This window comes from Saccostrea echinata, unplaced genomic scaffold, assembly GCF_033153115.1.
Source record: "Saccostrea echinata isolate AGI-Se365-2 ecotype Australia unplaced genomic scaffold, CSIRO_AGI_Sech_v1 ptg000054l, whole genome shotgun sequence".
NCBI classification, from domain to species: domain Eukaryota; kingdom Metazoa; phylum Mollusca; class Bivalvia; order Ostreida; family Ostreidae; genus Saccostrea; species Saccostrea echinata.
Window position 1 is genome coordinate 24,265,307 of NW_026889803.1, and position 15,715 is coordinate 24,281,021.

Genomic DNA, 15,715 nt, shown 5'->3' on the forward strand with positions numbered 1-15,715 from the left:
TTCTACCGCGATTTCTAAGGAACTCTTTTGCAAAGGAGACACAAAAAGTATACACGTTGAAAATAATACGTGACTTCCAAGGAACTCTTTTGCAAAGGAGACACAAAAAGTGTACAGGTTGAAAACAATATTAATGGCGAGACAATAGATCGATAAAAATGGATTTCGGATCATTTCCTTGGCATGAAAAGGCAAATAAGAATAAAATTACTTGATAAAATTCTGGGCAATTCTGTAAATATTTGTTCGGGCTAGCATAATAAGTGGTTAAACCTGCCCAAAGGGCATGTACTGAAAAAAAGATTTGGCGAAGACCGATATATTTAAAAACCTGTAATCAAACAACAAGATGCTTATTTCTGCCCAAAATTTATTTTCTTACTATGTTTGTAATCATTGCACAATGTAAAACACATAATTATATAATATTCTAATTTTTCTAACCCCGATTCGCGGACAATGTAAATAAAGCTCGCTGTGCAATGTAAACCCGAATCCACTTAGAATTAATATCAGTATAAGTTAAACCTAGGGTAAATATTGGTTGTCTCAAATTTGGAAACATATGTATAAGTTGTAGAAATATCTTATATCGTGTATACAGGTTTTTTTTTGTTTTTTTTTTGGATCAGATATGCTCACCAGTGGATTAAGATAGTTCTGATATATGTATTGTGGTTAAAATTAATGTAAAAATCTTTAAATCTATGTATCAAATGGTAATAATGTGCTAAACTTAATGTTTTACAAATACTTACAGCCTTAGTTTACGAAATGACACCAAGGAAACATCTATAACAGGCAGAGACATCAACTGTGTATTTCACCCAGTTCATAAACTGAACAGACGACAGTTTCTCTTCTTCCCGCAAAATGCCAAACGGTATTATTTCAATAACAGCGCAAACGTTGCTGATGATTTTTTTGCCGGAAAAGTTTTTGGGGCGATTTCATGTTTTATTTAAACCTTAAAAACTGATCAGCGAGGAATGTGCTATATTAGAAATATCGTCTCAAAGTTCGAAAGGGGGCGAAATTCCGGAAAAAATCAAATACATGCATAGGTTTGACTTTTATTGTGCATTGTCAGTATCCTGTTTGATCAAAATTGTGTAACATGCGATTAGAGTAGGTGTTAAAGATAAAAAGGAATTGCAGAAAAATTCAATTAAAGACACTTGATTTTTCACCAAGCAGCTAGGCCGTATTTGGTAGAAAGTGAATTGAGTTCTTTATGACGATCTGAGGTGTTGTTTTAGTTTTACAGAAACTTTCTACGTTGCTATGAGTTTGATTTTTTGGGGGGGGGGGGGCAGAAAGGGGGGGGGGGTATTTTATTCTAAACCAATTTAAAGTGGGAGTTGTTTCTTGTTTCTACCTCCAAGAACTTAAGATTGATTGTTTGTGACCTTTAGGTCAAAGGTGAAGGTCATTAAAAAAATTAAATCTTTACCTTCTATCCTGCTAACCAAAATAAACACTGAAAGCTGAATCTGGATACATGTACTTCATATTTCTTTTTTACCTATGGTCAAGGTCAAATGTCAAGGTCGAATTTCAAGTTCAAAGGTCAAGGTCATTTGGGTAAACAGCTAATACCAACAATTTATGTAGATTTCCAATGGCCTTGACTTTTGACCTTGACCTAAATTTCAAGGCCAAATGTCAAAAGATGAAATCCAGTATTGTAGATGCACGCGATCACTATAAATTCAATTGTTTATAATATATTTTCTTGAATGTGCTAGCTGGCATATATCATGGGTTTTTTTTTTAAAATACATGTATATACATATGTAAATACAAAAGCATTCTTCAATAACTATCAATATAGACTTACATTGCACCGGCAACTTTACATTATACATACACTGAATGAAACAACCAACGTATTCTTACATGTAGAAGAGAGTGAATATGGAATGTCTTAATATGGACATGTCTCCGATGTCATCGATACTATTTCTGCCTTTAATCTCGAAAGTTCTATTCTCACAAGTCAGAGTTATCTTTTTTTGCCCATTGTATACACACTAGGTAAGTGGGGAAAATTGATGGTACCTTAAACATAGAAAATGCACAATCCGATTTTAAAACAAATTATATATTTGGTATTTGTGGACTAATCTCTGTTATGCCTAACAATATCTTGAAAAAATGATAAAAAAACAAAAAATTAAAAAATTTACCAAAACACAAATTCACTTCCGGTTTGGACAGGAAGTGCCAGAAACAAACAAAAATCACGCGGAAATAAAGAGAATGTCATGATCTAATATTCCTGTGAATTTCACATCTTTACATCAAACTGCTTCTGAGAAAAACACCAGACAAAAGTGCATTTTAAAATTTGAAATACAGCCATAACATCGGACCAGAAGTTAATTTTTCAAAAAACGGAATTTTATATAAACTTCACATATCAACCTATTATCCAGTGAAAAATTGTTAAAATCTATTTAAACATCTCTGAGTAATCGCGCTCACAAAATTTGGGAGGAATAATAATAATAACTAGACCTTTCTTGGTTGTTCAACGAAAATTGAAGTGCTTTTCGACTCTGCTCCCTTAGCCTTTTATTGTTTACCATTAATGTAATTCAAACCTGAAAAAAAAAAACAAAAAAAAAACAAACCTTACTCTCATCCTTTTTATTCAGAGGACCTTGACCTTTGACCTTTTGAATACAATAAACCCTTTAGTAATTTAAGATTTCTGTAATGTATATTCTTTATATACATCAACATTCTTTACTCCCCCCCCCCCTTTTTCCCCTGCACAATGGCAACGTAGATTTCTTATCTAAACTCTAAACCAGACATCGTATTAACCTAAAATTTCAGGATGCTTTACAAAACACCCCATAAAAACTTTCTGGAAAGTTTAAAGGTCATCGTCTCATTTACCTAGAAGATATAAACTTTATCGGCAAGAAGAAGAAATTCAGAAGTGCCTCAAATTTCTTTTCTGGTGATCGGAGAAACAAGATATACATAATCATCTATAATTTCTTCAAATATCTTTGATGTCATTTGTTTCTTCTGTTATGATTAGTTAATTTCCTTTCAGATATTTATCTTCTCTTTAAACATCAAATATATTTGAATTTTATTTAGAATTAATTCATCTTGTAAAATATGCTTTTTGTGATCATGAAATGAGATTCATGTTTTTTGTCCCCCCTGTACCTTTTAACTTTACATGATTTGACTTTAATTTATGAAAGTCCGTCTACCAAACACTTGAGGATCCACCCCCGTATTTTTGTTCTACGCATTTTAGGTGGCAGCGAATTTAGTTTCGTACTAAAGACCCAGTCAAATATCTTAAAGCACTGAGATCTCTTATGTTTGATGTGATATGTGATGTAGCAAAATGAAAGGAACCATTATGGGATACATGGCGAGTCTAGCAGAGCGCTTGTTGAAAAAATATAGCTATGCAGCCAACAGGACCAAACCTTACTTTTGCTTTCTACGCTTGCCCACCGTGCAAAGAACGATAACTCTAATTACGCGATGAAATCAAGAGAACTCTAAAAGTACTGTTTTTCAGGCCTCTGAAACTCCTATAAGGGTCAAAAAGTGACCCCATGGACCACAATTTTTAAAATGTACTCTTCGTGCTTAACTCAAATCCGAAAACTGTTTACAGATTGGTTGAGAAATAAAAAAGTTGCAGGGAAAAATTTTTTTTTTTATACTGGCCCCTAAAAATCCCTTATTTTGTGGAATTTTGTTTTCATCACCTAATCACCTGAAGACAGTGTTAAAGTAAGTATTCCACTTAAATATGACAAGAATTGCTTGCTTCCTTTCTGAAATAATGGAACATGCGTGATTTCAATTTAACATAGAAACTCTCATGGACAATTTTTGGTGACTCATAAAACCGAAAGTTCTGCTTGGATTGACTTGAAACTTATAGTACATATTCTATTAATCACTCTTAACAATATGTAGTCTTCAAAATATTTTTCCTACATGGTTTTTAAATTTTACAATTTCCATTCCCCCTTTTTCTTAACTTTGGAGTCTTAGAACACAAAAATGTATCACAGATGCAATAACGCTGTCGCTAACTTTTTTGTAGGATTTACTTTGAAGAATCTATTCCTAAAATTTAAATGAATTTCCGTATAAAATAAGAATTTTTTAAGCTCCTAAAGAAATCTTAGTTCTCAACTGGTAAATACCGGAAGTGACATTTCCGGAAGTACAAAACCTTACATATGGGAGACATTAAGTAGGGCTGTGCGGTGCACCAAAAATTTTGGTGCACCGCAGTTCATTCTGTTCGATTCGGTGCACCGATCCAGATTTCTGGATTTCAGTTCGGTTCAAAATTTACATAACACATATAAACAAAAATGGCCGCCAATTGGAGATCGGAAGAGTTTGTTTTTATGATTTTAATACTTTTTAAAATGATTGTGCCAGTTTGAAGTCAGTGATTTAGTTTTTTGATTCCACAAATGTCTTTTCCTTTTACAATAGAGGTTAGTTTACATTGGTATGGGCTAGTAAATAGTCTGACGGGCTAGTGAAAAAGTAGCAGGTATTTTCCAAGTTTTGCTTTTAAATCCAAAATCAATGAAAAAAAATCAAAGTGTGGTTCTCTTGTTCATAAATCTCATCTATCTAATTCTTTTAGCACTTCTACGTTATTCATTTCTAAAGATCATGAAAAAGATCGTCTTTTTTTTTTTACTAATCCGAATTTCCTCCATCCCGATTTTATGGAAAATGCATGAAGGTATCACATTAATTGATTAAATTATTTACAACTACTCAATTGATAACTGAAGAGTAAATATTTACAAGGGTTATTAAAAATATATTAACATTATATTTGATAATTTGAATCTAAAAAAAAAAAAATAAATCACTAGCTTTCACTTCATTTTGGAAGAGGAAGTCCAATGATCAGAAAAAAAAAATGTACACTTCTTTGTTAGAATGTATCCAAAACATGATTGTTCATTATATTAAATTCAGCATTAAATAATTTCTCTGATTATTTACTCATTAATGACTCAGAAGAAAAATGCAAATGGAGAAAATAAGCAGAAGAAAAATGAAAAGAATAGTAATTCATTATGAAATGTAAATGGAATAAAATAATACAACAAAAGTTTCAGATTTTATTATGTTTCTGGGTTAGTACTTTTGCCAGTAAAAATATCAGATCCACTAGCCCCACTTGTTAGTGTCTCAGAAAAGTTTTAGTGAGGACTGAAGTAAAGGAGTTTAATCAGTTTATAAAGCAGAGATTATTATTTTACATTGATGATGAGAAATATTTGGACTGTTTAAGGTTAAATCGAACCGAATCGAAAAAAACCGAAGCATATCATTCTGAACCGAAACCGACCCGAATCGATTAAACCCTGAATCATCCCAGCCCTAACATTAAGATATGCTGTCTAACGGTTTTATTATAAAATACACATAAAGAAAGGTTTTCTTTAAATCCGAAACGTAAAAGTCTTAGGTATAATAATAATGATAACTAGAAGTTCATTGCGAGCAATGAGAGGTCCTCCGTCCGATTCTGAAAAGAAAAACAAAAATTCACGCTGAAAAAGTGATAAAAGAAATTCAGCTTGAAAATCCAAGAAAGCTAACCATTAACCATTCACTTTTTTGCATCACTTCCTGTCACGACCGGAAGTAACGGCGATACAAGATTTTCTCTCGATTCAAATAAACTGATGACTGACTATCAGACCTGAAAGTTTTAGACTTCAGTCGTTACTGTTGCCGAGCAATATTGTGAGAACAAATTCTAATTTTGAGGACAGGTAAACACTCAACCGGAAGTGAATTTTATAAAAATCTCTGCAAACTTTTTCAATCAAAAAGATGAAAACATACATAAAACTCCTAGAAGACTCTCTATTAACCCTGTAAATCCCAGAGAAAAATATTGAAAAACAAAAAGTTGCAAATTTAACATTTTTGAATTCACTTCCGTTTGCGACCGGAAGTAAGAACGACGAAAAATAATGGTCGATCACCATATCTACATTTGATGCTCTATCACCTCAGCAAGTTTCATACTCATATCTTTAGCCATTTTCTGATGATACTGTTTACTTTCTTTTATTCTTTATGTATTCAACTTTATATTTCATGTAATTCCATATACAGGCATGTCCATGTAATCTTTTTCTGCACTTCTATATACTTCTGCATCAGACCATTTGTCTACTACGAAAGGTTGGTCACGATACATTATTTCGCGCGAAACGTCACGGGTAAATATTCGCGCATTTCCTTTGGAAAGTATTTTCTATTGAATGGTGATAGCTTCAATGAAATTTCAAAATGTATGTTCTTATAATCTGAATATTGAGCTTGAGAAAGTATATTTATCATATTGTACTTATTACATATCGTATGGATAAGTAACACTAAAGCAGTGATTTAGGTAAGATTTTCTACAAGTTTTATTTTCCTGTTTACCCCCAAAGTGGACTATCCCGATGAGTTACACATTCATGAAAAGACTGGAATGTTTCGCCCAAAAACATGTCTCGTCCTGCGACGGTCAAGGAATCTGATACCATTTATGTTCAATAACAACATCTTTTAGCAAAAAATATTTATATCAACTTCATTAAACAATCTTTAAAAAAATGGTTTTCTTATTTTGGTCTTTTCTGTTCATTTAATATGACACAAGCCTGCATGGGGAAAAAAACAATGGCCACGTAATAATTACTATATATTGATTGCTTTAGTCAGGCAAGTTTCTTGAAAACTATTACTTATAACCATGGTATAGGATCAGTTTTTCCGTGGTGTAAAACAAAAGGTTGTAGTTATCGTATTTCCACTTGTAGTCATGTCATTTTTCTACTTTGAGATACAGACAAGAACAATTATATTAGACGTTTGAGGAAACCCCGGATTAAAACTCTAGTTCGAAACAGAATTGCAACGTAATTGTGATGTGACAATCCAACAATTCCTTCACATTTCTTTGATCCTTATGGTACTTTCATTCAAACAAACGCTCGGCTGACTCCGTAAATTCCGACCTACTTATCGGAGTTTATGGAGACAGCCGCCATTTTGGACCTGCTTCAAATTTAGAAATGCGAATATCTAGAGTTTGGATTGATCAATTCTAAAATAAATTAAATATTAAGCATTTTCAGAAGAGCCTCTATTAACCTTATTAAAATAAAAGAAAAATATAGAAAAACAAAAAAGTTTTAAAATTCGACTTTTTTAAATTTGCATCTGGTAACGACCGGAAGAACTGACGACGCACAAAAAGGTAATTCTCCTCATCTAGAAGACATAACCTATCATCTCTAACAAGTCTCCAGTTCATATCTTAAACCATTTTTGAAAAAAAGGGGGACAAAATTTCATTTTAAAATCAGAAAACTGTCAATAACTTGGCACTGGAAGCGAGTTTTCCAAATTTTCCTTCTGATGAACAAAGTCCATTTGACGACGCATAATTCCTGAAAGTTTCATTTAAAACCACTGAATAGTTTTTGAGAAATCGCCTGCACAAAATTTTGGGGAAAATAATAATAATAATAATAACTAGAAACTCATTGCGAGCAATGAGAGGTCTTCCGTCCGATTCTGAAAATAAAAACGTAAATTCAAGCAGAAAAAGTGACAAAAGAAATTCAGACACTCTGGAGATTTAACCCTAATCGTCAGCATGAAAATCCAACGTGCTAACCATTAACCATTCACTTTTTTACATCACTTCCTTTCACGACCGGAAGTAACGGCGATGCAAGTTTTTCTCACGATTCAAACTAGAACTGTCCAAAAGGGACAAATACCCCCTGCTGGGTTTTTCAGAGAAGGTACCAAATCACTAATGTTTTCTAGATGTGAGAGGTGTTCACAATTTGCTTAAAGTGACAGTACGGCGCATCTCATCAAAAAACTGACTAGATAAAATTTTCCGACAAGATTTGGAATTTTTTTAATACTCATAAATGTATAAACTTTCAGAAAATTACAACTTTTACAATTAAATAATTTGGATTATTTCATTAAAATTAATAGTTATTTATGGGATGTAAATATATACATCGCAACGTGTTCGGGGTTCCACATGCCATGCTATGCACGCATGCGTAGTTTTCATAAACAAAACAGCATGGTTAGAGAGGGAATCCCGGTAGGCCTGCTACATTGACAAAGTCGACCAAAAAGAAAAAGAAACTGAAAATAGAACTTGAAAAAGCAACTTTCCTGACTAAAATTTAGTTTGGGGATTAATAAAATCGCTGGATAAGGAAGAAACGGGAACTCGGCGACACTCACGCAGGGCTCGCGAAGGTTCTTTTCGACAGGTTTGTTGATACTTGTTATCATTTCTCATTTTTCCGTCGCTTTCAAAGAAAAAAAATAGTGTAAACTCAACATAAAAAATACATCTTTGACTTATAGACATTGTTGCCATTTAAAATGCTAATTTTTTTTAACTGTGCAGAAAAATATTTTGTTTGACATTTGCCGCGATAACGAATGATTAGTTGGTTTTTCCTTTCTCGGACCCCAATACACAAAACGTAAACATTTGTACTTTTAATTCTGTTAAATTCGCCTGAATGCAGACTAAAATCTTCACGATTATTATTTTAGATTATTTTTATCGGAAAGTTATGACAATTTGTGTTTTTGAAAATTGTTTTCACCTAATATTTCTTATAGCTGTAAACTCTACAGTGTAGGCACGTGCCGTTTTAGAATTCACGTGGTACAAGTAAACAGATCTAAGATTGCTCCAGTTCGTACGACCCTTGATTTTCTGGCAGATTCTAATTACGTTAATTTTGTTTGAGTAGAGAATATTTCTGTTTCTCAAACTGCTTACATCAACTTTATACCTTATTTCTTAATGACATGTTGGGTAAATTTGGATGAAAAAGCACACATTTTGCAGCCGTACTGTCGCTTTAAACATTTAGAGTGAAAATTTAATTACTCATTATATTTTTTTTTAAATGAATGAAATTAAGGTGCAGCCTAATAAAACATCAATACTAATAACTACAGTGTTTTTTATTACATTGAAAAAATAGTTTGCAACTATCTGTCATCTTTGTGAGACATGACACTCTGCAAATTGATTGTTGAAAAAAAATATCATAATTAATTATACAAAGTCAAATTGATCTTAATACCTTTATATCAAATTCATTTTAAAAATAAAAGGCTGGTTTCGGTAACTATGTATTTTGACAGACATAAATTACAATTAAGAGGCTTAGACAATAGAGATCTTTATTTCTTTCTGCCCAATTCCCAGGAGATATAGATAAGACCTGCTTGATCAGAGATGCCCCAACAGCTTCCCACACTGAACCCATTAATTAATCTTTAACTGGATTCATGTCCACTCATTACTCCAAAGGGACAAATAGATTTACACTATCTGCTGTGTAATGTAAAAACTGTTTTTAGTATTTTGTGATTTTTTTTTTAGTTCTAATGAGTAGTTTTAAGCTGTAGTTCACATTTTTGTACAGATGTTCTAGATTCTAAGTCTCAAACCTTAGACATGAAGTCAATAAAAATAAAAAAACTGTAAAATGCAGAAAAATTATCAAATAATGTTGAAAATACCAGGTGAACATCTTCATATGGTAAATAATAAGTGTACAAATTTTCATACAAATCTATGCAATAGTCTCTGGGAACAGATCTGTACAAAACCACATAATAAAAATGAAAAAAAACACCTGTAAAATGCAAAAACATTATCCAATCATGATGAAAATACCAGGTGCACACATTCATATGGTGAATAATAAGTGTACAAATTTTCAGACAAATCCTTGCAACTGTTTCTAGGAAATGGTCCGGACAAAATCTCGTCTACAGACAGACGGACAGACAGATGGACATGCAGATTCCAATATACCCCCCCTAAACTTCGTTTGCGGGGGGTATAATAAACTGATGACTGAATATCAGTCCTGAAAGTTTTAGTCCACAGTCGTTTACTGTTGCCAAACAATATTGTGGGACTAAATTCTAATTTTGAGAACAGGTAAACACACAACCGGAAGTGAATTTTATAAAAATCTCTGACGTTTCTCTAGAAATTTGCAGTATCTACAACATGCATAAAATCATTTCAGGTACTTCATCGATAAGCGATATTTATGAGAAAGTTAAATATAAGAATAACGTAGTTTATCTCCTAAAACCGGAAGTTGACGTTTTTGTTTCCGGTGGAATCTAACATATTTCAAAACAGCAAAAGAGATGCAATAAAGTCATGTAAGTTTTAATTTAAAAAAGAAAAGTTAAAATTTTTGATTTCTTTGATCACATCCTTTGACAAGCGGAAGTGACGACTGACGCGTTTAACCCAAATGGTTTCACTTACCCCTCAACGTCCATTACTCTTAAAATTTTGGTGTTTTAATCTTTTACCTGTTTTTGAGATCTCGCACAGACAACTTCTCATATTGAGGACAGGAAAACGCGACCGGAAGTGAATTTTTGAAAAAAATATTTAAGGTTACTCTAGACATTTGCACTCTGAATAGCACATTTAAATTCATTTCAAATACTTTATCTATAAAGAATATTTACGGGAAATTAAAAAACTCAAATTATTTAGTTTTTCTCTTCTATCCGGAAGTTGTCGTATTTGTTTCCGGTGGGACCAACATCTTTCGAATCTGCGAAAAAGATGCAATAAAGTGATGCAATTTTCAATTAAAAAAAGAAAAGTTGAAATTTTCGTTTTCTTTGATCACTTCCTGTGACGACCGGAAGTGACGGCTGACGCTCTTAACCCAAATGTTTTTGCCTACATCTTAAGATCTGTTTCTCATAAAAGTTTGGTTTCATAATCTGTTAGTGTTTCCGAGATGTTGCCCACACAACTTCTCATTTTGAGGAGAGGAAAACACGCGACCGGAAGTGAATTTTACAAAGATATTTGACATTACTCTAGACATTTTTAGTCTGAACAGCATATATGGAAGCTGAAAAACCAATTTTTTAAATTCGCTTCCGGAAGCGACCAGAACTAACGATGACGCATGAAAAGGTCCCTTCGCCAATTTAGAAATCATGTTCTATCATCTCTAACAAAAAAAAAAAAACAAAAAAAAAAACGAAAAAAAACAAAACAAAAAAAAAACACTCGACATCATTTATAAAGTTGAAAAAGTAAATTTAAGCAAACAAATTCGCGATTAAACCCAGATCGCCTTCGTGAAAATTCAATATGGAAGCAACTACACCAGCGCAATTTTACCAGCCATCATTGATGTTTACTTTGTATCATTGCCAGAAGTAACGAGCGTCAGGGAGGTTAAAAGTTTTTTTTTTATATAGTGCGGAATTATAGAATGAGAGCTGGCTAGACAAATTTTGTGCAAGCAGATTCACATCGGAATTCGTTACTTGAGTTTAAACAATAACAAATAATCTATTACTGATGAACTGATGATACTATTTACTTCCTTCATTCTTTGTGTATTCAATTTTTTATTCCATGCAATTCCATATACCTGTATTTCATACAAATGTGTCCGTGTAATCTCTTTCTGCACTTCTGCATCAGACCATTTTTCTACTATGAAAGAAGTCATGATACATTATGTCACGAGTAAATCTTCGCGCCTTTTCTTTGAGATGTATGTTCTATTGAATGGTCTCCATTCTCCTATATATTATTGTATGTACCGTACAAATTACTCATTTTATTGCATTTGGAGGTCAGAGTATTTATGTTTTCAAAGACAGATTACCCATTTTGTAATCTGAAAGATCCAACAATTCCTTCTTATTTCATTGATCCTTATGGTAGTTTCGTTCAACAAGAGGCTTGGCTGTCTCCATAAACTCCAACCTGCAATCGGCAATCCTTGACTGACTCCGCTATGCCCCATACAAACCTCGGAAGTGATTGGTGGAGAAATATGCATCAAATCGATTACATTTCTCCGCCGGAAACTGCCTTGTAACTCATTTCATATTTTACTCTGCATAAAGTTCTTCAAACATTTTTTTCTCTTGTCTAATTCTTCCTTGGATATTGGTTCTGATCACAACATCATGTAAGTAGTCTTTGAAAGCAAAACATAGTGTTGGGGTGCTTCAAAGTAACTCAGACTTCAAAAGTATAACATTTGGAGAAATTTCAATTAAGATCACATGACTGTATCAGCAACATGGTAGAACACAATTGACGTCTGAGGTTAGTATGCGAGGAATGAGCCACCCGAGGAGCTTCGAGTGCCGACCTGCTTGTGGGAGTTTGCGAAGACAGCAGCCATTTTGGACCCGATTCAAATTTAGAAATGCGAATATCTAGAGTTTGGATTGATCAATTCTAAAATAAATTATATATAAAGCATTTTCTGAAGAGCCTCTATTAACCCTTCTAATATAAAAGAAAAATATAGAAAAACAAAAAAGTTTAAAAATTCGACTTTTTTAAATTCGCATCCGGTAACGACCAGAAGTACTGACGATGCACAAAAAGGTAATTCCCCTCATCTAGAAATCATAATCTATCCTCTCTAACAATTCTCCAGTTTATATCTTAAACCATTTTTGAAAAAAAAGGGGGGACAAAATTTCATTTTAAAATCAGAAAACTGTCAATAGCTTGGCACCGGAAGCGAGTTTTCCAAATTTTCCTTCTGATGAACGAAGTTCATTTGACGAAGCATAATTCTTGAAAATTTCATTCAAAACCACTGAATAGTTTTCGAGAAATCGCCTGCACAAAATAAAATTTTTGGGGAAAAAATAATAATAAGAAGAAGAAGAAGAAGAAGAAACAGTAGAATCACTGTAAGGTCTTCCGTGAAGACGGAAGACCTTAATAAGAAACAGTAGAATCACTATAAGGTCTTCCGTGAAAACGGTGAACTGATGAACCTAATAAGAAACAGTAGAATCACTATAAGGTCTTCCGTGAAAACAGAAGACCTTAATAAAAAACAATGGAATCACTATAAGGACTTCTGTGGAAACGGAAGACCTTAATAATAATATCATGAAAAAAAATAAATATCTTATGAGATGGGATAAAAGACAAAGAAATAAATATTTCATAATTGTTTTTCCATAAGACATATCAAGTTATTTTAGTTACTTGATGTAGAAAATTTGGGGTTTGATGGTAAAAGACAATTATTTTTAATTTCCTGGTGGTAATTTCAGACTTCAATATTTTGATTATATTATTTTACTCTCACTTCTTTAGGTATTGCACAAATATAAAAAAAATACAATTTTAATATAAAGATACCCAACCCCCGAGATCTAACAATTAAATCAAAGTTAGTGTGTGTGAGACGGGTGTTAGATACTTTCACTTCCTTTTCCATAGTAGTCTTTAAATTGAGGTTCAAAACTTCTCAGCCATAATATTTTCTACCCCTTATAAAATGTTGTGGGGTTGAACATTTCCCTGCCATATCTTGAACCCCATCTTACCATCTTACCATTCAAAAATTATTTTTAGATCAAAAATTTTTAAACACTGGGATCAATATTTCATAGGGAGGTTCAATATTTCGCAGCGATATTTTGAACCCGGGTTCAAAATATTACGGGGTTCAATATATTATATGACAACAACTAAGGATGCACACTACTATGCTTGCTTCAGATGCTGGATCTGACCTACATTTCATACATGCCAACTTTTGAAAATTCCCATGGGGGATTTTGCGCGTGATGACAATTTTCAAAGCTTTAAATTCGCGACATTTTGTCGTGAAAATAAATGTTTATCCCATTTTTTTTTAATTTATAATATCAATATCACTTGTTAATACAATTTAAGAATAATTAATACAAACAAATTTTTTTCCTTCCAAAATTCAAATATCTCTTTAGTTTAACAACATTATGTTTGAAAAAGACACATAATTTGGTGAAAATGTACAACTTTCAGTTCAAATAAATTTTTTTGCAAAGTTTTAGAAATATATATATAAGGTTTTGTTACTGTACAGTTTCTGGGAAACATTTGTTAAATTCTATATTTACATTTTACACAATTAGAATTTCCTTATTAGACATTAAATTGAAAGAAATATTGAAAAATTGCAATGCATTGTGTGTGTGAGTGAGTGTGTGAGTGTGAGACAGAGAGAGAGAGAGAGAGAGAGATAGGAAAATTTGTTTGTGGTATGTACTTTAAATAGAAGTGTCATTTTATTCCCTATTAATAAGTAGACATCATGATGATTAATTTTATCACACACACAAAACAATTTGAAGAAATGAATTTACTCTTGAGATCATCAATTATTTATAACAAGGATACCCCCTATCCAAAACAAAAATTAAAATTGTTATAATCATGATGAACTTTTTCATATTAATCCTGGCAGTGTCGTGTGGGTATTCCCTTGTCATATTACATGGGGGGGGGGGGGGGGGAGGGGGGGGATTCAGTGTACTTGAGGTATAAGACTTTTTTGTTTCATCTAAATTATTTTTATCTCATTTTAACCGGTAAAATTTACAATATTTTTATTACAAGCAGATAAAATCAGCAGCTATGCTTTGTTGTTTTCTACTTTCGTTTTTAAGTAACGATCAACAAGGATTAATCAGTGTTAATTCCGATTTTGTTGATAGTTTATCATATCACTGTATTTAATTTTTGTTTTTAATAAAATGATATTTAATTAACCCCTAAATCTATGTGTTTCACTATGCATACCCCTTCTGACTGAAAAGTTTAATCCCCTAACTGCTCCAGGCTATATGTTACCTGTACCTGGACAGCTGTGTGCGTTCAAGCGAGAAGTGATTTCCTGTAGCTAATTAACACCTCTGTCTGAGTTAAATAAACAAAGGACTAATCTGTGTGCATTGAATAAACAAGTCTGATATTCTAATCCCGATTGACAAAATATTGCGGTAGGGAAACTCTGAAAATCGGAAATTTTAGGGTGAATTCTTTCAAATCGGGATTTTAGGGCAATTTTGCTTTCCCGATCGGGAGAGCGGGATCAAAGGGTAAAATCGGGAGGATCCCGCCTAAATCGGGAAAGTTGGCATGTATGACATTTTCTGGTTGAGTGACCAGGTTTAAGTTCTTGGAACAGGTCTCATTTCCAAGTAACTATAAGCCCTATATTGACCAAACTTGCATGGATGATACATCTAAGGATGCACACTACTGGACTTGCTAAGGATGCTGGATCTGACCTACATAAATTCATGGTTGAGTGACCAGGTTAAAGTTTTTGGAGCAGGTCTCATTTTCAAGAAAATATAAGCCCTATATTGACCAAACTTGCATGGATGATTCATTTAAGGATGCAACACTACTAGACTTGCTACGGCTGCTGGATCTGACCTACATTTTCCGGATGAGTGACCAGGTTAAAGTTTTTGGAGCAGGTCTCATTTTCAAGTAACTTTAAGCCCTATATTGACCAAACTTGCATGGATGATACTAATTTTGCACACTACCAGGCTTGCTTCAGATGCGGTATCTGACCTACATTTTCCACATGAGTGACCATGTTTAAGTAAACTATAAGGGCTATCTTAAGCAAACTTGCATGGATGATGCATCATGGGATGAACACACTCAAAATTGCTTCAGATGCTGGATATGACTTACATTTTCTGGATGAGTGACTAGTTTAAAGTTTTCAGGTTAGTCCATTCCCAAGTAACTGCAAGCCCAATCAGACCAAAATTGCTTAAATGTTACATCTACGTTGCA

At 33.1% G+C, this 15,715-nt stretch overlaps 1 protein-coding gene across 1 annotated transcript in view; it reads left to right on the plus strand.

Annotated features, from left to right (window-relative positions):
- Window positions 1-15,715, plus strand: part of LOC133206147 (vacuolar protein sorting-associated protein 53 homolog) — a 540,720-nt gene that overhangs the window by 318,058 nt on the left and 206,947 nt on the right. The window lies entirely within an intron of this gene.